Consider the following 23,880-nt stretch of genomic DNA (forward strand, 5'->3'; position numbering starts at 1 on the left):
CACCTGGAGAAGAATAATGGGAATCCGGGCAGCTTAAAATATTGAGTTTGTTAATGAATAAATGCAGTTAATCTAAAGCGTGACTCTGAGAACTGTCACCAGAAAAACATCCCCCCCCCCCCCCAAAAAAAAAAAAAACAGGTGCTGACAAGAGACGGGGAATAAAAGAAAGGTAACAAAGCCGAAAGGAAAACACCACGTTTGCTTTAAACACTGTGATTTCCCTCGCATTACAACCAACGTCCATCACAAGCGGTACAACCGTGAAGAGCCGCAAATGCGTACATAACGGCTGTCAGACTCTCCCCAGTGGAGGGTTTAGATGAAGGTCAACCCGTTGTTTTCTCTAGCACTGTCATTATCTGACAGGGAGGGACAGATAAGGGGTCACCGATAATAAATGCCTCGTCATGATTGGAAATAATCTTGACAAGAGCCTCTTCAACGGTCCCGAAAAGTCTGACAGCTAAACAGAATTGGAAATGACGTGTTTTTGGCTGCGCCAGTCTCACACTGTACAGTCAAAATCTTTAATAAAACTGCAAGCGGTGCAGCTGATGAAGAACAATATATGCAAGCAGCTCATAACTGCTTCTCGCTGGTCAGGGTAACACTTGTGCAACCTTTACCTCGGAGGAAAGATTAAATTTGTCTCTATAATAAATTTTACTACAATTATTATTTGACTATACTACAGTCTCACCAGGGAAAACAGCAGTTGGAGACTGCGGCATGGCCATAATATTAGGATCTTGTTGCCTGGTGGCTCTAAAGATGGCTACCAGGTTGTGACCGCTCATCTATCATCTCCAAAGTGACTTTGGTGTGTCAAGACCTTTCTTTTATACAGAAATATAACCCGTATATAACCTTTTGAACGTTACATGGGGGGGCAAAGGAAGGGCAAAAGGTCTAGGCAGGGTGGCATCCCCTATATGTATAATATAATATAACTATTTATTGTATCATTATCTCTTCTAAGAAAACAAAGACAGTTTTTAGGTTGGTAGGTTTAGACGATTCGTTTTTACAAGTATTTTAAGGACATAAAAGTTGGGGATGCAAGGCTCTGCAGCAGTAGGGGCAGTTGCCTCCCTTTGCCCCTCTGTAGATCCGCCTTTGACTCACTGTCTGGATCTCTGGCTGTTCTACTTGCTTAAGTGTGCTTGTACTTATGTTAAAATATTTTAAAAGGGGCGAATGCTCTTTTAAAAGTTCCATATATATCTTTTCAGAGCAGTCCAAACTTCATTGCCATGCCGTGGGTCTATAGTTAGACTCGTCCATAGATATTCCTACACTGGACCTGAACAATATTCTCCTAAATTACTGCAAGAACATGTAGAAAGCTGAAATTCAGCACTTTAACCACTGTCGGTGTTGAATCTTATATTCAATTGTTCTCTAGGACAAAGCCAATCAATAGAAAATCTATCACTGTCCAAAACCTTGGAGTCTGCACTCTATATTCTGGTCTGGTTCAATGAGCAAAAGTTGCTCTTTGAGTCACATTAAAGTTTGAATATATATTTCAAAACGAGCCGTTTGTGATTCAGTTTAGCTATAAAAAGAGGCAGCATGCATCATTGTCTCCATTTATCTTGTTAGGCACACACTGTTAATTTAATCCAATGATTTGTTTGGTTTTAGAGGAAAGTGATTTCTTCCAGGTGTTCACATAAAGCAGAAAATGAAAAGAAATGACTCTAAATGGAAAAAAATAGTGGTAATCAAGACTTCCAGCTATGTGTAGTCATGAGCCTATTCCAGGAAGTTTAGATACACTTTGTACTGCAGTACAGAATCGGGACACGGTGTCAGATATGTGCAGAAAATATAATTCGATATTATCAAACCTGCTCCCTGTTATCACTGAATCTGCACAATGAGGCCTTTATCCATGACAACGTGATGGATCGGCAATGCTACGGGAAAAAGTGCTTACTGAGACTGAGATCAAATGCCACAATCGAGATTGTAAGATTCATGGGCAATTTCTGGAGTGTTTGCAAAAAAGTTTATCCCTCACGTGTGAACTGTGAGTCGGAGTTTTGAATTTTCAGTTCTATTAACATTGGCTGACTTTTGTTATGGTCTGGAGACAAACTGCAGGAGGGAGGGTCATTAATCTGTGTTTTTTCTCTATTCAAAACTGGGGATTGCAATCAATATTTTGTATCTCATGGCAGAGTAGGCAAACCCTGGAGGATAAAGCATGTATGGGGATAAACGGTAACCCTTTGGGGCTTTACTGTCAGCATGCAAACAAAGGCCTTGGAAGTTGAGTGCACCAGAGCAAGAGAGTACAGAAACCAAAACTGGAGTTGTGCTGCCAGTGTAGTCACCTTGGCGGTCTTCGTATGTCCTCCAGGGATAATCCTGCAGAGGAATAAGTTTGCGAGGTTGAGCAGATGCTCACCTTTGTCCGTCCTTCTCCTTTTTCTGCACTCTGTTAAGACAACTGCTGATTAGGAGCAGCTGTGCCGAGGTATACAGGTGTGGGTCATTAGAGGCAATTATCAAATCCCAGAATTCCTACTCCGTACTGTGTCACTGAGTCTTTCACGGAAAAACTCTTCAAGAGCAGAGAGTCTTTAACACAGAAGGTAAGCTAGTGTGCTTGATCATCGGTGTATCACTGTTGATGGCAACTGATATAATATTTGAGGCACTTCAAGACTTTCTATGATGCAGCAACATTCACAAAATGTTTGTGACACTGGCCAATAAGAGCCTGGAGATCAGTAAACAAGCCCTCTTGGTGTGATTCAGAGGATCTGATCTGCCAGTCAGGAACAGTGTTTGTGTACATTCATTACACAGACAAGGATTCGATCCTGTCACTTCCTTCTTGATGATATAACTCAAATCGTAAATGATTAATGTGCAGGCCGGGGCGACGCTGTAGTCTTCATATAAGCAGCTAACCTCACTCTGTGTGTGTCTTATCCAACTCAAATGTCATATGCTATGAACCCAGCCTAAGACGCCCGAGTCTGTGCTACAAATGTAGCTCTATAGCATCAGTTTTGTCCTGTAGATTACACTTTATACAGCCTTACCCATCCATCCAGCTTACCTACAGTCATGTGAAAAAGGGAGGTTTTGGCAGTTTGCTAATCTAGAGCATTTAGGTGTGTGTAAATGGTCTGATCTACTCAGGACTGGAATGTTCCAGCAAATTCACCCCAAAATCCGACCGTGCTATCCTGAGAAAAACTGCAAAAACCCAAGAGCTACATCTCAGACTCTACAGGCTGCAGTTAGCACGTTAAATGGTAAAAGTTCATGATAGTGTATTCAGAAGAAAAAACAAAAGGACCTTTGGAAAGACGAGACTAAAATTAGATGTTTGGCCATGATGCACAGCACCACGTTTGGAGAAAAACAAAAACTTCATACCAACTGAAGCACGGTGGTGGAGGGGTGATGACTTGGGCTTCTTTTGCAGCCACAGGACTTCGGAACCTTGTAGTCACTTCCCATGAACTCCTCTTTGTATGGAAATATTCCAGAGTTAAGCTTGGCCCAAAATGATGTCATGCAACAGGACCATGATCTCAAGCACAGCAGGAAATCTCTCAAATAAAGGTGTTGCAAGGTTTCAGTCAGGGCCTGGACCTCAACCTGATTGAAGTGGAGCCTTAAGAGAGATGTGTACAAATGGATATCTGCGAACCTCAATGAACTGAAGCAGCGTTATAAAGAAGAGTGGGGGAAAATTCCTCCACCATAATATGAGATACTGACAAAGTAATATAGAAAACAATTACTTTAAGATATTGCTGCTAAAGGTGGTTCAACAACATCATGGTGTTTACTTAAGTTTTCACAGTCCTGCACTGAGTCCTGTAAGTCCCTGTACTAAACATCCACATGTCAGCCAACGGCAGATGGCTTCATGAAATGTTAGCGCAAAGAGTTTTAAATGGTCTTGTAGATCAATGTAATGTTAGCATTTAGTTTAACCAAATAGTATTTATGGTGTCATCTTACAAGTCCAGCAATATTTCACCGTCAAGTCCTGCACATCTCTAATCCACAGTCCTCAATACTTCTTTTGATCTGCAGTCCTTCAGCATTTTGTGAATCACACACATACTAAGCCCGTTTTGTGTGAAAACGCCATCAGAGAATCCCGGCACTCACTTTTCATTGTGAGTGACACGTTAACGTCTTTGCTTTTTGATTTTGACTCACTCTGATGTTGAAATACTATTGAGCTGTTGCCTATTGCATCCCCCCCCCCCCCCGCTCTGTCTTTCACCTCCTTCTGGTAGTAGCTGGCCTTGGTGCTGAACCCGCACCATTGTCAGCATCTGCTGGTAAACAGCTGACAACAACGGGGCAGATTAATGCCAAACAGTGAGCAAGCCTGAGGAACGCTTTGCATGTAAAGCAAGTCTAAGTAGGAGAGCAACAAAGAGCTAAAATGCAATGAATTTCTACAATGACCAGTCCGATTCCACACGCACACACATCTGAAATACAAACACCTCATTAGTCAGGCATTTCAGATGCTTTATTTGTACGTGAGAAAACATCCACCGCGCATGCATTTGAATGTGTGCACATATTTTGCTTTAAACATGAGCACACATGTGGTTCCACGCGTTACGGTAAATCCAATTACGGTGTGTGGTCCAGGAGAAATCTCGCCAATGCACAAACACACACACAGGCCACACAGTTAATGAGCCGCGCCGGCACCAGCCACAGTTTTGTCGCCCCTTCTTTTCCTCTTCTCCGAGCATTAATGCATTTCTCTCTCCCCGGCTCCGCGTGTCAAAGGATTACGGTCTCATTTGGAGTTGGTGTTTTTTCCTCGTGTGCCTCTGTCAGGACACTGCCACACTGCAATGAAATGTTAATCTTCACTAAATATTTTTCCAGTTACAGGATGCGACACATGATGCAGTCAAACAAATCCATCTCTACAAACTGCGCCCGTTCGTTCACATACATATATATCTTTTGCAGTCATCTTGTAAAATTGTGGATTGGAATTCATTATGATTTCTGGGTTGCATCCTAAAAATCCCATTCTTCCTTCCTTCCTGTCAACTTGAACACACAAATCTCTTTCCTTGTCTCCACGTTCCCTCTCTTTCTGCCTTTCTTTTATACCCCCAGTTATTATAGACTCTTTGATGTCTGGCTATTCTTGCGCCTCGCTCAAATAAATGGAGCATTTGGACTAAGAGAGCCTGAAAAAATCAGGGAGAATGGAACCCAGCGAAATGTCATATCCCCACCGTACATTATTTTAGCAAATACACACTCACACACGCACTGCTACTCTCCTAAACAAGTTGTAGAGAGCAAATGAGAGCAAAGCGACGCGCTGATGGAAGCAATGAGCCGAGGGAAGGGAGGAGGGCCGGAGCGTGAAAGGTGCAAAAAGATGAAAGCTAGGAACATGAGAGCGCAGAGAAAGGAGACGAGGTGATATATTTACATGTAGCGAAAGAGCGTTTGCTTTTAGGATGAATTTTATGCTGTTTTCTGTCACTTTCTAGACACTCTCCCCTCATCTCATTCTTATTCTCTTATCAGCAGGTCTTCCATTTTTCTCCCCCCTCCTTTCATTTCCTTCCCTCCCTTGCCTACGTTGCTGCCTAGTCATTGGAATTCATTCATTTAATCCTGACAGCTCTGGTAGATACAGCACTTAGTGCTTATTGAGGAGGTAATTCATCTTTAATTCTCCCATCCCCTACTGCAAGTTAGTCATGCCTAAGTGTCTTCACAATGCCATCAAACGTAAGCGCAGCTTTCTTATACACGGACAAAGAGTCAGCAGCTGTACCTCGAAACGAAGTACAAACGATTGCTGGAACTGTAATGGACACACATGCCAGCTTTATACATGCTCTTTAAAAATGAAGTATGCAGCATTAGCAGCTGCTTAAACTTGCAAAATCTTGTAATAACAACAAGCAGCATTTAATTTAGATATATCCATTTAATGAGGATGAAAAGATGCTCGCTTTAAAATGATTTTCGTCAAACGAATCCAAAGGGGGGGGAAAACACTTTATTTCGTGGTGATACTTTCCACCCAAGTTTGTTCAATCTCGCCAGCATTTTTTTGGTTTCCTTCTCCCAACAGCAAGCTGTAATGAGACACTGTTTGTGACATTGTATGAAGCCTTATTAAAGTATTGTTTACAGCTCTTCGGAGTGGAAAAACTGCGGCACAATAAATAACAAGTTCATGCTGTAGCTAGAAAAGAAAATCCAGCCCAACTCTAAATAGTTCTTGGCTTACATAATGCCTCTTATTTAAAGCCTCTGCACAGCTGGTACACCTACACTGAAGTTTTCCCTTATTGTTCCTGATTGGACCGCTTGTCAGGACTGGGAGGGTGTGAATAGGCTGCTGATTGTCTCAATGATTCACATTTTACTTTTTTGTTTCGCCTGATACAAGTGAAATGAATCCATCTTCACAACACTAAATGCTTAATAACACGAGGAGTTCTCACAGTAGCAAATAATTCCAACGGAAGCGCTAAAAGCTAATATTAACAGTAGCATGCTAAAGCTAGTTCTTTGAGCTGAGTAACCAGTACACTTTATTCAAAACAACACTGGAAGCACTAAATGCTTAATAACACGAGGAGTTCTCACAGTAGCAAATTATTCCAACGGAAGCGCTAAAAGCTAATATTAACAGTAGCATGCTAAAGCTAGTTCTTTGAGCTGAGTAACCAGTACACTTTATTCAAAACAACACTGGAAGCACTAAATGCTTAATAACACGAGGAGTTCTCACAGTAGCAAATTATTCCAACGGAAGCGCTAAAAGCTAATATTAACAATAGCATGCTAAAGCTAATTCTTTGAGCTGAGTAACCAGTACACTTTATTCAAAAGTTAGTTTCTGACAAGCAAAAAGAAAAAGAAAGCTCTCTTTTTAAGCCAATAAAATCAACTGAACTCATAGAAACTACCACAAGTGTGCATCAGTGTGTTCCATTTAAAATGGGAAGATGGAAATTCAGACTTCCCATCTTGGCTGGAAGACCAACTCAATTGGCACTAAAACACACAAGTGCGTAAAACAGTGACCTAAATGGTCACTTTAGGCTGTTTCTCAAAGTTGAGCCAGAGACTCCCATGTTCAAAAGCTAGCTTTATGGAAAAAAATAAACACGTTTATTTCACCTAGCAACATTTAACACCAGCAACCACTCGCCAACACATGCACTATTTCTATCGTAACCGGTGGTTGTATCACGTCCAACAAAACGCACAACTCTCAAGAAACGTGCACATGACGTCACATAAAAAAAACCTCTATAGCCAAATTTTTTGTATTATTGAATTTCTACCTTATTCATGTTGCTACAGTATTTGTTTTTAACTAAAAATAACATGTAACACCTTCTTCTACTCATTTTTTTCAGCTGGAATTGCAAACGTTAGCTATCCTGTATCGTGGGCAAACCCCACTGGCACATCTTAGTATTTTGGATTTTCCGCTGTGGAATTTTCTCTCTGGAAATTTGACCCGTTCAACAAACAGCAAACAGAATAACAACTTTTAATAGCACACCGTTTTTTTGCGATGTCATTTCACCTCTGCATGAATGCACAATTTCATCAAGTATACAAATCAAATGTTGAAGGTGAAATGATCGCTGTTATATTTACCCGTCCATAGTGACATTACAGCACGCACAGACGCACACAGAGCGGCACTCAGAATGATCCCTCACACAGCTTTTCAGACAAATCCAATAAATTGCTGCAAATACAACAAATTATGAATGCAAACTCCACAGCTAGCAGTAAATAATCTATGCTAATTTGTTTTCTCTATGGATGCCTACTAAGTGTTTTATGGCATTTGCAAACAATGCAAGACTCCATGCTGGTTTACACAAACGCAACACCCACCCACACATGCTCGCACACACAGGCACAAAGCGCCACGGCACGACAGGATTGGCTGCTCTGAATCCCCGGGCCGCTTCACCAAAATGTAACTAGACAAAGTCCTTGCATCACACACGCACACACACATACAGCCAGAATGCAAAGAGAGGGATTCCCCAGACACACAATCACGCTGACACAAACACGCATGCACGAGTGAATGAGCACACTTTAACACAGTTCACACACAAACAGCACACCCAGAGTCACATGCTTGCGCAAGCACATCTGACCACAGCATGCAAGCATCCAAGGAGATTTAATAACAGCATCGGACAGGAGGGAAGAAATCTGCCTTGCTAAAGGGCTTAATGACCTCATCTGTGGCCGGCAGCCGACATGACTGATAACATCCAAGAACACGCTCGCACACTGCCAGAGGCTCATCGTTTCCCGCTCTCTCAAACACACTCCTCACTGTGTTGTAAGGGTTTAATTTTACACCAGACTACGCTGCACCCTGATTAGCAGCGAGCTGCACCTTCCGCAGATTAAAAGCAAAACAAACAGGCTTCTTTTTTTTTTCTTTTTTTTAAAGTGAAAATTGCATACGCTGTCAAATCCGGCAGTGAGCTGAACAGGTACAGCAGGGTTCCACACTGCTACAACAGCAAGACCAGACAGATAAATAACATAAAATACACACCATACACTGCACACAAACAGCTAAACACCATGAGACAGAAGACGGGAGTGAGATGGGGATTTTAAGAAGGAGATCAAAAAATGAATTGCGATTTCCAGAGAGAGAGAGCAGGAAACAGATTATCCCTGCTCCGACTGGTGCTTCAGTTTTACCCGTTTTCTGTCTTGGCTTGCGTGTTACATGAGATGTGGCGTTTCTGTGGAACAGTGTGTTTGCATCCTTGCTGTCTCACTTTCTTTTCCCTGTTTTTGAAGTCTTCTATAATCTGCTGTGTGTGTGTGTGTGTGTGTGTGTGTGTGTGTGTGTGTGTGTGTGTGTGTCTGCAGGTTTCTTCTGTACCATTAAATAGAATAGATCAGATACATGTGTGCTTTCCACCTTCCTCCGAGACACTCGAGTGTGCGCCTAAACTTGTGTGTCTGCAGCATGACACTTCTTAAAGTGGATTTTCCAACTAATACCCTTCAACTTATTTCTCCCCACCTTCCGGCTACTTTATTTCCACTCAAATTTTCAGCGTTGCAGTGTAACAGCACGCTATCCGGGCCCCATGCTGTTTCCTGGATACTTCTCCATTTTTTTCTCTCATTACTTTTCCCTGATCCATTAGGACCCCTATGGCGTAAAGCTCTACCGGCCCAGCTCTCCGGGATTGGGAGGAAGAGATATCCATTTCTAGATGTAAATAAATCTGTTACTTCCCTGACAGCACAATTCATTAGTTCTCGCAGCAATCTGCCTGTTCACGCAGAGTGCTTCGGCGAAGCAGCAAGTGTGTGTGCATGTGTGTGTGTGCAGCAAAGAGGGGGTGTCAGGAAAATGTGTCAGCCTGCTCTTTAGAGGTTTGGATGTGATTACAGGAGGAAAATGCTTTCAAAGGACAGAGCAGCATGTGTACAGAAGTTAACAGTGGCTAATTGCAGTATGGCCCATTCTGTTACCTCACTCCGGACTGTATTTGCTTCTTATTAATAACCAAGTTTGTTTTTTTTAAATGTTTTTACTTCTCAAATTGGTGCGCTGAGGAGTGGCTTTCAGCATGATATACAAAGTATGAAATGCCTGTCTTTAATTCCTAAATGTATGCCGGCTCTCCGTGGTCTTCCTGGCTGAAGGATTGTAAAATAAAGTTACCATGTAAATATTTACCATTAGCCAACAGTGAGGAGTTAAGAATGCTTTAAAATCAAATATGGGAATTCCATCTTTTCAAAGAAGGCGATTGTTTATCACTTAAACTGCCTCTACCCACAAAGTGCAGCCAATCATGACACGTGCAGCATTAAATAGATGATTACTCTAAATAAATTCCCCAAGGTGTTGAGATGCCTGCTAACTTGTGGTGATGACAGGTGACTGTATAATGAAGCCAATCGGGCAGGTAATGACTTAAACTGCTGTCAGATTTGAAGTAAACACCTGAAATGACCTCCAACAGGTGCAAATGATACCACTGACTAACATACGATGGATCTGGAGCAGCGGTCCCAAACTTTTTTTACGCCACAGATGGGTTTAATGTCAGACAATATTTTCACGGACCGGCCTTTAAGGTGTCGCGGATAAATGCAACAAAATAAAATGATACGACCAAGACAAAAACTGTGGTATTTTGTAAATATAATAATAAATGCGATTTCACTGTGTAACTGTGTAACTTTATTAGCAGTGTCCTCCAACAACATTGAGAGTAACATCCTCCTCTCTGCCCCATAATGCTCTCTGGTCGCTATGGTAACGTGTAAATATTTCTTTCAAAATAAGACACACAAGTAAAAAACGGGAAACAACCCAGGGAAACCAAGTTAACAATAAAAACCCTAAAAACAATAAATTTCACACCCGAACCTCAACTCTCCCGGCCCGGTACCAAACGACTCATGGATCGGTACCGGTCCGTCGCCCAGGGATTGGGGACCGCTGATCTGGAGGGTTTTAGGGAGCAGTTAAATATTATATAACCTCCCGACTCACAACTGGGTATAACTGGTGCTATCTTCGTGGATTCTCTCTCAGCACTTTCATCCACGAAAGTTCAACAGTAGGATCAATCAACAACACATTCAAGTTAAACTTTGGGGGAAAAAATCACCTTACGTGTATCTGGAGAGTTCTTCTTTCCTTGGAAAACAGGGTTTGTACCCTGCATGGAATGTAAGAACTACTATAGCCCCATAATAAGCTCCAGACATTATTCTTATATCGATCCCAAACACTTGAATTTCAATGCAAGTGAATCAGCTCTAACAAGGCTATGCTAGATTGCTTTGTATCAATGTTATACCGGTAATTTCTCAAGCATACAGTACCTGTTTTGGCACAGTGTGTTATCGATGTAATATTCATTAGTTGCTTGTGTTTACTGCTGTTTGCAAATAGTGTGATTATGTCTCTCAAGCTTATTCAGTGCTCTTTGCATCTTTGCCTCCTCCTCAGTGATCAGATCTGCTCTGGTGAGTTGAAGCCACACAGTGAGAACAACACTTCTGTCCTGATAACATCTGCTTTGCCACTGTTTCCCTTTGAGAATCTAAGCACCTTTTCAGTGCCAACACTTGAGGGTTACCTGATGCTTGGTGTCAAAGGGCCCAAAGAGTTTTATAATGAATATCACTTTTAAGCCTCTGGCTGCTGGAAATTTTTTTTCAAGAAGTTGACGTTTAAATATTGGCTGGATTTTGAGTTTGAGCCTGATTGCCATTAAAACCTCAGTTCATGCATCTCAGTTGGCAGCAGTGCCTATAACTGTCAGCTTTTCCATGTGGAAAGGCACCATCAGTGCTGAAAGGTAGATACAGGCTAAACAATGCAAACTGCAATCTTCATCTATCCCTGCCAGCATGGATTTAGAGTACTGTTGGGCAGCTGAGATGGTTTCCACAGGTGTCTCATAGGTCGCTACACCCCACTGAGTCAGTTCTGACCGTGCCAACAGCTGCAGCAGCAAACTGCGTTTCTGCCTCCAATGTTTGCTTTGCAGCCTGTGAGTGGCAGCTCGCTCAGAGTGTCAAAAGTGAGGCTGAAGCTGTCACTGAAAAGCTGATGGAGGCCCTGAAACAGCACATTTCCGTTTCCATAACAGCTGATGATTTCAGTGAAGCTCTGCGTCGCCTATTTGCTAACAAAGCTGCTTCCAACTAAAAGCTCACAATGCAAGCACATTAACAATGCTATTCATTTAGGGAGCCGCTTCAGAGCCCAGACTCATTTTGCTGATGGTTTTTTTTTTGTCTTGCTTTCTTGGATATTTTAAACTGTGAATTTCATTATAACCATGCTTTTTGCAGACAAAGCCGTGTTAGCAGTGTTAACAGTGTTAACAGTGTTCCTTTAAATTAAAAACATACCCATTTGACCAAACTGGTAACACTGATGGAGACCAGGTGAAGATGGGAACAAGAAACCTTTAAACCTGTCACTCAGCAACAGAGGTTTCACTCAGCAGTGAGCCATTAAGGCCTCATTCCCTGACAGCTGGGTGAATAGTTCCTGAAGTTGCTGGTAGTGAAATTGGTTGCAAAGAGGCATACTGTGCTGCATTGAAAACCTCCTTGCAATTGCTTTGGTTTCTTGTAGATTGCCGTAATTTGTCTGCAAACACAAAAGCAATAGTGAAAAATCCAACAAAAATATTCAAAGTAAATTTTGCACCTTTTGAAATGTGCAGGATGAAGTATTTGTAGCAATGTCCGTGTGTGGTCAACCGTGACAATCTGCTAGCAACCATAGCAATCCCAAGTAAGTGTTTGGTGTAGCATATGCAAGCAATTTCACAACGAAACACCCAGCAACCCTTGACAACCAATCAGCAATCAGTCATTCTTTTAACCTCACAACCAGCCTGTAGGACTGTCTCTGGTATCTGGGACCAAAAGCAAAACTAAACAGATTGGGGTTAGCTAACTCAGCTGCAGGCGACTGGTCAAAATACATCACAACATATTTTTTGTGAGATTTTTGTTGCTTTGCTGCTAATTTAATGTTTGCCTCTTCTAAAGAGTCATTTAAGGAATACTGTATCCACCGAATCTTGACTTTAGCCGTTCAGCCGTGCTAGCCTCTTCCCCTACTGCTACGTTCATGTGCCGCTCGTGCGTCACGCAACAAAAACCCCTGAGCAGATAAGTCTGTGCTTTCCGTACAATGTTACATAATAGATAGGCAAAGAATCAACGCAGCACAAAAGAAAAGATTATTTTGGTGTGTGTGTGTGTGTGTGTGTGTGTGTGTGTGTGTGTGTGTGTGTGTGTGTGTGTGTGTGTGTGTGTGTGTGTGTGCAGAGAGGGAATATATGTGTGTGTGTTAGGACGAAGGCAGGGACAGAGAAAACTAATTAGCGCAGCACTTTAAGGATCACGGGCCACAGACTGCTGCGAGTGGGGACTGCCACAGACAATCCCAGTCAATTTTCCCACTCAGCGAAGAGAGCTGAGGCATGCTCTGACATTGTGTTTTATCTCAGCGGGCCTCTTCACTCATGTCAGGAGCTGGAGAGACAGGGAGGAAAGAAAAGCGAGAGAACGAGAGGGAGAGAGATGGAGGCAATGGTTGGTCAGAGAGTTGAGGGGGGAAAAAGTTGAGCAAATTAAAGAAAGAAGGATCAGTTAATGAAGACAAAAGAGTAACAGCGCAAGAGGGAGACAGTTTCGAAGTAAAATCCAAAACACACAGACAAAAAAAAAGTAGAAAAGGGAGACGGAGACAAAGAGAGCAAAGGCAAAGCTTCAGGGTTTAAACAGTTGCACTTCTTAAGGACTGTTCTCAGCTTTTAAGATGTAAATCAGCGGTATTTGAAAAGGCAGCGCTTTAAAAATATTGGTGTTGCACTGACAAAACATCGCTACATCTAATCAGTGACATTTGCTGAAATGTCAGCGGACTGTAGCTCGTTTACAGGGAGAGGGGAAAAAAAAGATGTGCAACCTGGAAGCAATTCGATTGTCGTGGACACGTCCAGACAATTGAAAGGAAAGAGTGCCCTTTGTGAAAATCATTCAGCTGCCAAAACACAACAACGGGCAGTTTGACTCACAACGGGGCTCCAGTGCACTTTTGATGAATACCGTCCTAAAGCGCTCCCGTGCTGCCTGGGGAAAACACATTAATACAGTAGCTGTGTAAAAGCGCCTGGCGTAAACACGGAGCGAGCGCCCATATGGCTCCTGCATATGCAGTTGAATCTAATGTGAATAAATCATTGTACGAGACAGGCTTTGCACTTTAGCTGCTATTTTTATGGCCTCCCTGCCATTAGCATAGACACACAATACCCATCCACCCTCTTTTTGCACGATACAATACGCATCAGGCCAAAGCGGTGGTCTGCTGGAAAGCATCACGGATGTCACCACAGTGGATTAGATGGAGCCAAAAACGCTGAGGAGGCATGTGAAGGAGTTTCTTACTATTCTCACTAAATTAACTTAAAGAAAATTGGCATAACTCTAAGTGCATCGTCATTATTTTCTGTGCAATCACTCACTGTCCCCAGATCATGAATGCTGCTTATACGGGCTGATCGAATGACTTTTCATCCCTTCACGCCCCTCAGGGTGATTCTGGATGAGGTTGGGGATGTTTTGCTCTGGAGGAGCAGTGGACCAGCATTATTATTTTTAGGATGATTAATAATAAGAGGAAGGTGATCTTAAGGTTTCTTCCACTGTCATCATCCAGTAAACACTTCTGTGTGTTCAATACTTCTGTTTAGGGCTACAGATGTGCACAGCTAATGACAAATGTGTTTAAAGCTGATTAGCGACTGTGAGCATGTTCCCATGCTACGCTAAGATGCTAATCAAGGGCACTGGAAAGAGTGGTGCCCTGTCCCGAGCTATTTTTAGACCACAGATCACTGCATCCCCCACAATCATTCACTCGAAGTAATTAGGTTAATAAAAGCACTAACAGGGAGAATATTTAGACTTTAAGCTCGCCTGTAATTTCCTAAATTAATGTTGGTGTTATATTTATGTCCTCTGTTCTTCTTCTTCTTCTTCTGTACCATCCTCTAAAGAGAGACGCCAGCTTATGTCAGACTTCTCTCTTCTTCTTCTTCTTTTGACTACCCCTTTATGGTCTGCTACAGTGGCTCATCTACCTTCATCTCCACCATCCTTCTCTGTCACACCAACTCTCCTTCCCCTCATGTCCTCCTTCACTACACTGACAAACCTCCTCTGAGATCTTCCTCTCCTCCTCCTCCTTGGCAGCTCCATCTTCAACATCCTTTGTCCAATATGTCCTCTTTCTCTCATCTTCACATGTCCAAACCATCCCAGCCTTGTCTCTCTAACTTATTCTCCAAACCGCTCTGCCTGAGCCATCCCTCTGATGTACTCATGTCTTTTTGGTCACTGTCAATGAAAATCTGAGCATCTCCAGCTCTGCCTGCTGTCTTTCTGTCAGAGCCACTGTTTCCAAACCATACATCACTGCAGGTCTCACCAAATCGCAACACAGCACTTTTATTTACATTTGATCACATCATAGCATCATCAGCGGGTTTGATAGTGCAGCACTGTACTGTACAGCTTCACAACCTGAGCTGCTAGTTTTATACAGGTGTGAAACATTTCTGTAGTCTGGGTAAATGGACATTGATGTTAAATGATCACCTTTTAAAATGGACTCTCTGGGTAAGAATCTCTATTTCATTGACTGCTGTATCCATGCCGTTTGCTCATTCTCATATTTGCAGACACTAATGCCTGCACACAGTGTGTGCAATGATCGTTCAGTCCTCCTGCCATTCTCCATATGGGGGGCAGCACAATGAATGAAAATACAAAAAATTCTTGGAGACTTAAGCAAAAACAAGAGTGCTATTTCCATTCATACCACCCTACTCTCTCCTCCAAACTCACACACACATTCTGAATCTGCTGGAATTCATTAGCCAGCCGCTGCTTTATAGCGCACTGTTGTCAGCGCATAATTAGCAGTTGAGGGTTGTTTATGATGGCTTTGCAAGTGGAGCGGGAAAATGTGTGGCGGAGAGCATGGTCCGAGGTTAAGACAGGCCAAGAAGGGAAGGAAAAGAAGCAGGGAAGACCCAAAGCAACCAGTGCAGATTAGCATTCGCAGATGGTGAAGAGAACATAATTAGATGATAAAACTGTCTTCAGATGGAAGAAAGAAATCCTGCAAGGAGTGGGGAAATGCTCACAACATGGGCATAAAAAGCTTGTCTTCTTGAAATCCCAGAGAGATTACTTTATAATCATGGACAAACACTCAGCTTATTTCATGATGTAAACATGATGAACTAGAGAGTACATATTTAGCACAAATATATATACATATAATTTTTTTTTATAATCAAACAAATGTTATTTTTTCAAGGCTTATGTTGAGATCAAGATAATTATTTTGTGCTCACAGGGAAACAAAACTTGTGGCTACAATCCTCACTGGTCTTCCATAAGACGCTAATGTTAGCACAGTGTTGCAAAATTGCAGCCCAAACACAGCCAAGGTTCCCAACCACATATGAAAAATATATGGCACCAAAAAGTTTAGATTATGACTTGTGTTTTATGTTCTATCACCAGAAATCAGACGGATGCTTTTACAGTGTGGCCAGAATCAACTAGTAACGTTCATTTCCTCATCCTACCATTAGCATAGCAATAGCACGATGTTCGACTCTGCTACCTAGCTGACGAGTTGGACGTTGGACAACTGGATGTAGCCATTATGTCACCCACCAATCTGTGAACTTTAGATTTAAAGGCTTTAGTTTCTGCTCATCAGTGTTTTGTTTGTTTGTTTTATTTTTCATTTATTGGAGTTAGAAGAGATAATATTTTTACAAGAGGCTGCTAAGTTATCAGCTAACGCTAGCTAACATCATCTGCAAGATGCCTCTACAGACATGGCCGTGACTTCAAGATGGGAAAAATGAAATGGAGGAAGAAGTACCTAAAACCGGAATTCTTTTCCATGACCAGCAGGGAACAAAATCCTCCAATTTGAAAAGTAGTCACATTTAACATTCCTTGGCCCCCTTTTTCTATGTACTTCCTGATTAGCTAATGGCTTCAATCACTAGTTGCAAGCTTCACTGATTACAACATGGCGTCCACTTTAGTGGTTCTGGTTTTTATATGGTGTTTTTTTTTTCTATTCTTTTCTACTCTACCTAAGCATACATGTCACAAAATGCTTTCCATCTAACATTCACACTCCGATAAACAAACTCAGGGTTCAGTATCTTACCCAAGGGTACTATGGCATACAGACCAGAGAAGTCACGGATCAAAAACCTGCCAGATAGCAGACGACCCCGCTCTACCTCCTGCAACCCCAACAACCCCATTTTATAAATTCTGATCCTCATAAGAGGCAAACATTAGAATAAAACTGGGCAGGATTTAGATAACGACCTTCTACAGTACCAACGTGCAGCAGTCTGCGCTTACAACCAACATATGTAGAAGAGCATCTCTGAATGTACATTGAACCTTGAAGCAGAACCTACAACAGCAGCAAACCACACTGAGTGCCAATGCTTTCCATAATTCCTTTGTAAATGTACAATGTCAGTAAAGGGCTGTTCTATTCTGTTCTGTTTCTGTCAGCTAACAACAGGAAACTGAGGCTACAGTTTTGCACAAGCTCAACGACACTGGAGAATAAAAGATTGGAGAAACGTGACCTGGTGGTCTGATTTCTCCTGTGATATTCTTCCATGAAAGTATGGATCTATCCTGCCTTCAATGGCCGGGAGTGGCCACGTCACAAACTTTTTGTACCTGAAAGGCCAATGAGTGTTTATGTCTCGGGGTGGACAAGTTTTTATTTGCATGTGTTGCTGTGTTTTATTAGTTTCATCTTTTAATAATGTACAGTGTTTTATTCTTATGGTTTTACTGCATGTTTTATTGTATAGCAATTGAAAATGTGACGTCATTTCTGGGGTAAAACCGCAAAGGATTGTATGTACAAGTGGCAAGTGGTACTAGCGCGCACGGGCTATTACAGGACAACAGTTGCACAGAGATAAACAGAGACACAAAGAATGGCAAGAAGCTGTTGTATTATTAACTGCCACAGCCGATCGCATGACAGCCATGGGAAGCCGATGGGTAAAGAGATCGGTTTTTATCGGATTCCTTCATGGAAGAAAAATTGTTCAAGTCATGTTTCCGAACTCACGAAGAGGCGACGGATGGCCTGGATTGCAGCTATTCGAATACCAAATATAACGTTCCAGAACACTCCAGCTGTTAGTCTGCTCCAAGCATTTCCACAAAGGTAAGTCTTTTGTTGTAGTTAAAACGTAATTTATCAAATAAATCTTATATTGATTTGAACTGAATTCGTTGCGCTATGCTGCTTTGTTCACTGTGGCTTTGCGGGCTAATGTTTGTTGTGTTTTGTAAGAAAACCAGCCTACAAAATGCTGGAATGCGATCCACACTGGGCACCCTCTATCAACCTGGGTCATACCGAGTTCAAAGCTGCTACCACAGCGAGATTTGATCAGTTAAGAGAGAGAGCGATATCAAAACAGCCACGAAAAGTCCTGCGTATATGTGCTCAAGTGTTGTATTGAAGCAATCAAGTGATGAATAACTGTTTTCCAGTATGTTGTTTTGCAATGTTTTTTTGTTTTTTTTTGGGGGGGGGGGGGGGGGGGGGTTGTCAGTGTTGATTTGTTTTTCACCAAAGCAGCTACTAAAACATAATGAAATACAATTTTGCCTCTTTCTTGTAAGATTCTATAATAAAATGAAACAATGCCAGTTATGAATAAAAACAATAAATTGAATGAATTATGAAACACTTATTTTATTTCTATTGGATCTGAAAATGTTGTGTAATACTACAACCTGAAACGACAAATAGATTGTGTTGGAGATAAAGAAACAATTTTAACGACAGCTGTAAAATGAAATAGTCCAAATCAGAAAATAGATACACCAACGTAAACTGGACCTGGGCTTGTTGCAGGGATCTGAAGTTACTAAACATTTTGTGAGTGTATGCACTAACACTTAGGACCATATAATAATAAATATGTCCATGATGAAAGTTGGGCAGCGCGCTAACGTCCTTACTCCACCCTATATGCTCGTGTGGGTCTGACCCTTTCACTCCTTTGATTTTTTTTCCTCGTACCTTTTTTTTTTTTTTTGCCTTTTCGTCATGTCTGTCTTTGTACGGACCTGCCGTGTTTTCCGTCGATTTGTACATATACATACATTTTGCAAATAAAATGCAAGTAGGGATTAAAACCGCAGAATTAATGATTACCGGTCCTGGAAATGCTAGTGCTTGATGCAGTGTTTTGATTTTGCTGCCACTCGTACCCACAATGCAATGCGCGAAAGTCACGTGGTCTGTCGATCTCTATATATTAACTTATCCCGGAGAGACTCCACCCCCTCCTGATCACTAATTGCACACACGTGGGAGGTCACAGAGGCCAATAAGGGGGCCTGGCAGGACAGAGACCGCAGCGGCGGCGACAGAGAGGTGGGAGGACGTTCTCGAGCGGAGCTCAACTGGCAGCAGCAACAGGCTTGGAGGCCCTGGCAAGTGGGCTGCAGAGAGGCAACGGGGATTAAGGAATATTCTGCAGCGTGCTGGAGATTCACAGCTGGGAGACGGGAAGAGAAGTATCGAGCGAGATACCTGACGCACACTTGGGCCTAGGATAGCGGCAGGCAGAGTTCTGACCTCTGCCTTGCGGGCGGCAGCCGGCGAGTCTTTACATGTACACTTTTATTTTAGGTCGGATGATCAATGTTAAATGTTTTTGGGGCTTATCATTGCCCGGCTTACATCATATGAAGTGCCACGTCCCCTCAGCTGCAGCGTGTTCTCAGCTTGATGCCATTAAGAGCGAATTACAGACCAAAAAAAAAAGAGCCGTGAATTACACACTACACGATTTACTGTGAACCGCTCCTTAATATGTAGGTAATTTGATTCCAGCACAGAAACTGCACTGGCTTTCGCCTACAATGAATGCTGTTACACAGAGCTAATTTACACAAAATAAATCATTAAACGGCTAATGCCGAGAAAATGGGGACCAAGGGTAGAAAATGAAGATTAATTTTCATGAGACCGCTCTCGCATTTCTGTTTGTGTACAAATTAAATGGGGAACAACACAATAATTAGAGAGCTTTGCAGAGAAAGGTGTATTTTTCTTTTTTGCTTTGACAGAGCATGGCCGGGTGTTCACGTTAAACTGGGCTCCAGCTGCGCGCCACGCAGATGTGAGAGCGCTATTGAACCAAATCATAAATTACCAAATGTCACCTTGAATGGAAAAACTGTTATTAAGCTTTACACCCGCTTGAAACACTTTCAATAAACAGAGACTGCACGAGGCAATTTATTGACCATGTGGCGCGTCTAGACTTGCCTGCTATGTCCGCTGTTACTATAGGCTGCTATAGTCTGTGGATTGATATTCGTCCACGACTGGCGCCCTGCGTGTTTGAGCTCACTTTTTTTTGTGACACGAAGCCAGCAGCCATCATTATCCGCCTCGATTCCTCTGACCCATGCGTACATCACAGCAAACAAACGCACACACAATCAGAGACACACGCAGAAAATCAAAGGTGTGTTCATCTCCGAAGGAGGCTGAATCAGTGTCTGATCTGATCTCGGGTCAGCCAGCCTCCCATCAGCAAAGCATTGCTCATAGTATGTGTTTTTCATGTGTGTGTGTCTGTGTGAGATCAATACCCAGATACAGACAGCTCAGCCCCACCCTGCCTCAGGTCTGGGCTCCGGGGAGCACACGCATACAGGGAAAAGAAAGAAGCAAAAGGTCTGACAGAGCTGGAGCTTTTAACCACCGAGTCTATCTTCGCTTCTGGCGCAAAACAGAAATAAAGCGAGGACAGAGAGGTGGGGAGGCAGAGGACAGTACGGCTCAGGAGAAACTGGTTAAATCATGCGATTCGTGTGCACAGCGGGGTGGGTGTGGGCAGTGAGCGAGAGATTAGAAATGACAGATAAGGAATGTGACAAGGACGAAGAGACGGAGGGAAAGCGGGCATAAATACAAGAGAAATGCAGACTGTGGCATAAATAAGGACCTACTGTAGCAGAAAAAGAAAAAAAGTAAATTGATGGCCTTTGAGTTTTGTTTTAACTGTCTTTTCTCCCGCTTTAGCGTAAATGGCAACGTGCCGCAAAAAGGCCAGCTGTGAGTTGCCAAATGGATGTGAGAGCATGTGGAGGTGAGCTGTAGGAGTCTTCCTATATTCAAAGCGTTTTTTGTATTCTCTGATTCTGCGTTTCTATGAGGCTCTTTTATGAGTGACTGAAGGAGTGGAGTTATGTGAGATCAAGAGACAAGAGGAATAAGGAGAGAGGAGGTTCCTTCAGGCGTCCGCTGTGCTCCACTTGCCTCGGAAAGGTGTAAATTGAAATGAAAATGGGATCTGACTTTGATTAAAAACTTTTATATCCCCACATCTTCCACCTTTGCCTGCTCAGCCTCGTCGTTTCCCACAGAAAACTTTTATGAAGCCTCGTATTTCTTTTTGTATTTAGACTTTTTAGTGAAAAGAGGGTTTTTTTGTTAATCGATGCAGATTAACACCATTATGACTTTACTCCCAGGAACTGTACAGCTGGAGCCGGTTGCTGATTAGCTCAGTATGACCAATTTTCGCCTGGTTCCTTCTTCACGAGGAGCCGTCAGAGCGGGCAGCTGCACAGGTTTGGTCTCTCGTAAAGATCTTTAACTTGTTTAGCGACTGTGTAAACTACTAAAGGTCTTTACACATCAGAGGTGTAAAATTCGTGTGATTATTTTGTGAATTAAAAATATTTTTGGACTCAGCCTTCTTCTTAAGTAGCTTCAGGATGAAGCTTCCTTTTTTCAGATTAGAATAAACACATCTGACCAATCAGATCACTGCATTTGGCAACAATTGTGCTTTTAACTCAAGACGTGCACCTCTGTTGCATACACAATGGCATGAAGGTAGTGGAGACCCAGCTAGATGGTGATCAGTTGGCTCTCTGGAATGATTTCTCAGCCTCTTCAGATACAGTCCCAACTCTACCAGCAAGAGTTCACCTGAAATCTGTACGAAAGCAGCCGTTTTACAGCTTCAACTCCTGGATCAAACCATTAAATTCTCCCTGTTGCTACCTTCTCCTGAGAAATGGATGAATCCTTTTTCTTCCTTTTCTTCTTTGAAACATCAGGACCAGCTCATCATCACTTGAAGTCGACTCCGTTTTATCGAAGTGCATTTTTGAGGATGAATCATTTGCAAAATCATAATGCTTTCGATGTGTATATACGTTACATGACAAGTTCACAATCCTTTTCAATATTTTTGCAATGGGCTCCGTGTGTAAAAGCCTTGAGATTGGAAAATGGGACACAGCTAGGCTCCACTGGTAACTAAGGCCCCAGTCACATGGGCTTAGAGACCAGTTACCATCTCCCTGAAGACCACCTATTGTTCTCTGGCTGGTTGGAGAGTGGTTGCTGGAGTAAGCCAGCATTTAAAATTATGAAGCTAATCACACAGAGGTGCATGGCCTGCACAAAAAAACTTCGATATTACCTCGTTATTATTCCACATGCTCGTGAGTTTCTTGTTATCTGTGCCTGTAGTTCCCAGTTTAGATTCAGATGACGAGTTTGATAGGTCCCTTACTGTTCCCTGAGTCTTGTCTTAGTGTTTGTCCTTTTGTTCCCTATCACTTGTGTCTTGTTTAATTTTGGGGATTTTTTTTCTCTGACATGTGTTGGGTTTTACATCATTTGTCTTGTTTACCAGATTAGCTGTCTTCCCACCTGTTAGTCCTCCCCTCATTACCCGATGTGTCTCCTTTTGTCTTTTGTCATGTTATCCCTCTTGTTTCTAGGTTTTCCCCTAAGAGTCCTAGTATTTGGACTTCCTTGCACCTTCCATCCTCCTATTAATTTGGACTTGGGTATCTCCATTTGGGCCCACATCCTGCCTGCCACTAACTTACCATCTTCATCAAATATTAAACTCTGGGGTGTTTGGCATAAAAAAAAAAAAATGAAAATCCGCTGCACTTACACCTGTAACCGTCCAGGACATTGTTTTGACCCAATGGAAATTCATGTAAAACAAAAACCCGGGCAGGTCGGGTTGCTTGGTGACGCAATTATTTACAAAAATTTGATGTGAAGGTTGCAATAACATAAAGCAGAGCCAACTCTTGTAACTCTTTTAAATGGCACCATCTAAAATTCATTTTTAACTTTTTCAACTTTTTAAATTTTTAACTTATTTTACGGTATTTAAATGACAAATTACAGACGTATAGTGTTTGTTTTTTAGCAACGTCGAATATATCATTTCACTTTATGATGTTTAAAGAAATAAAGTCATTTGTAACGCTAATAAACCTCAAAACCTTAATCTAAAATACTAATTTGGTCAAATTTTACTTATAAGGAAAAAATTGATAAAAGATAAAAACTTAGGATAATAATAATAATAATAATAATGATGATGTATACTTTATTGATCCCCGAAATGAAGCTTATACATAAGTTCAGTAAGCAACATATGTAATCACACATCTATCTACTCCCGGGTGTTTGGTGGCTAGTCTATATCTTCAACTTTCCAACACTATCAAGCTCATTGCTGACATCACTGGTGTGGTCCAATCATCTGTCTGCCCGCAATCTTCCGACCAATCAGCCTCGATTCCAGGTTCTTCAGCTCTGACTGCTTACCTGTCATTCTCCCATGCAGACTCCTCTTCCCATCTCCGCCTCGCTCATGTTACTCATAGTTCCAGCTAAGCCTTCATCTGCATCACCACCACCCTCTAGACTCCAGGGGGTTCTGTCTAATACCTGTCACCGATGGGAATCCGTGATGGGCCCTCAGAGTCCAACAAATAACTTTATTGATTCTGTTTATTAGTATGTTCAGTTCATCCTAACAATCTCATCTTATTAAAATGACTTCATTGCTACAGGACAGGTCAGTTTTAGTGTTAATGCTGTAAAGTTTGAGATTTTAACATGAAATTGACCACAGGGATCGACTCCCTCCTGAGCCTGCCTCAAGTGGCAGCTAGAGGAACTGCAGTTTTCACAACTTCTGTATTGGCTCCATTTTTTAGCTCCAGATGCTGCTCCTTGTATAGGGGAAGTAAACAAGCTAGCAAAGCTAATGAAAAGCACCATCTGTCCACCATTCGGCAGGTTACAATCAAAATTTCTTGTCAGGAAAAGTGAAAGTATAACCATTACGTTCACCATTTTTATGCTAATCGACATAACATTTCCCCGTGTAACCGCAGCAC

The sequence above is a fragment of the Diplotaxodon limnothrissa genome, linkage group LG3, assembly GCF_057381915.1.
Source record: "Diplotaxodon limnothrissa isolate DT_005_m linkage group LG3, D_limnothrissa_male_GT1.1, whole genome shotgun sequence".
Lineage (NCBI taxonomy): Eukaryota > Metazoa > Chordata > Actinopteri > Cichliformes > Cichlidae > Diplotaxodon > Diplotaxodon limnothrissa.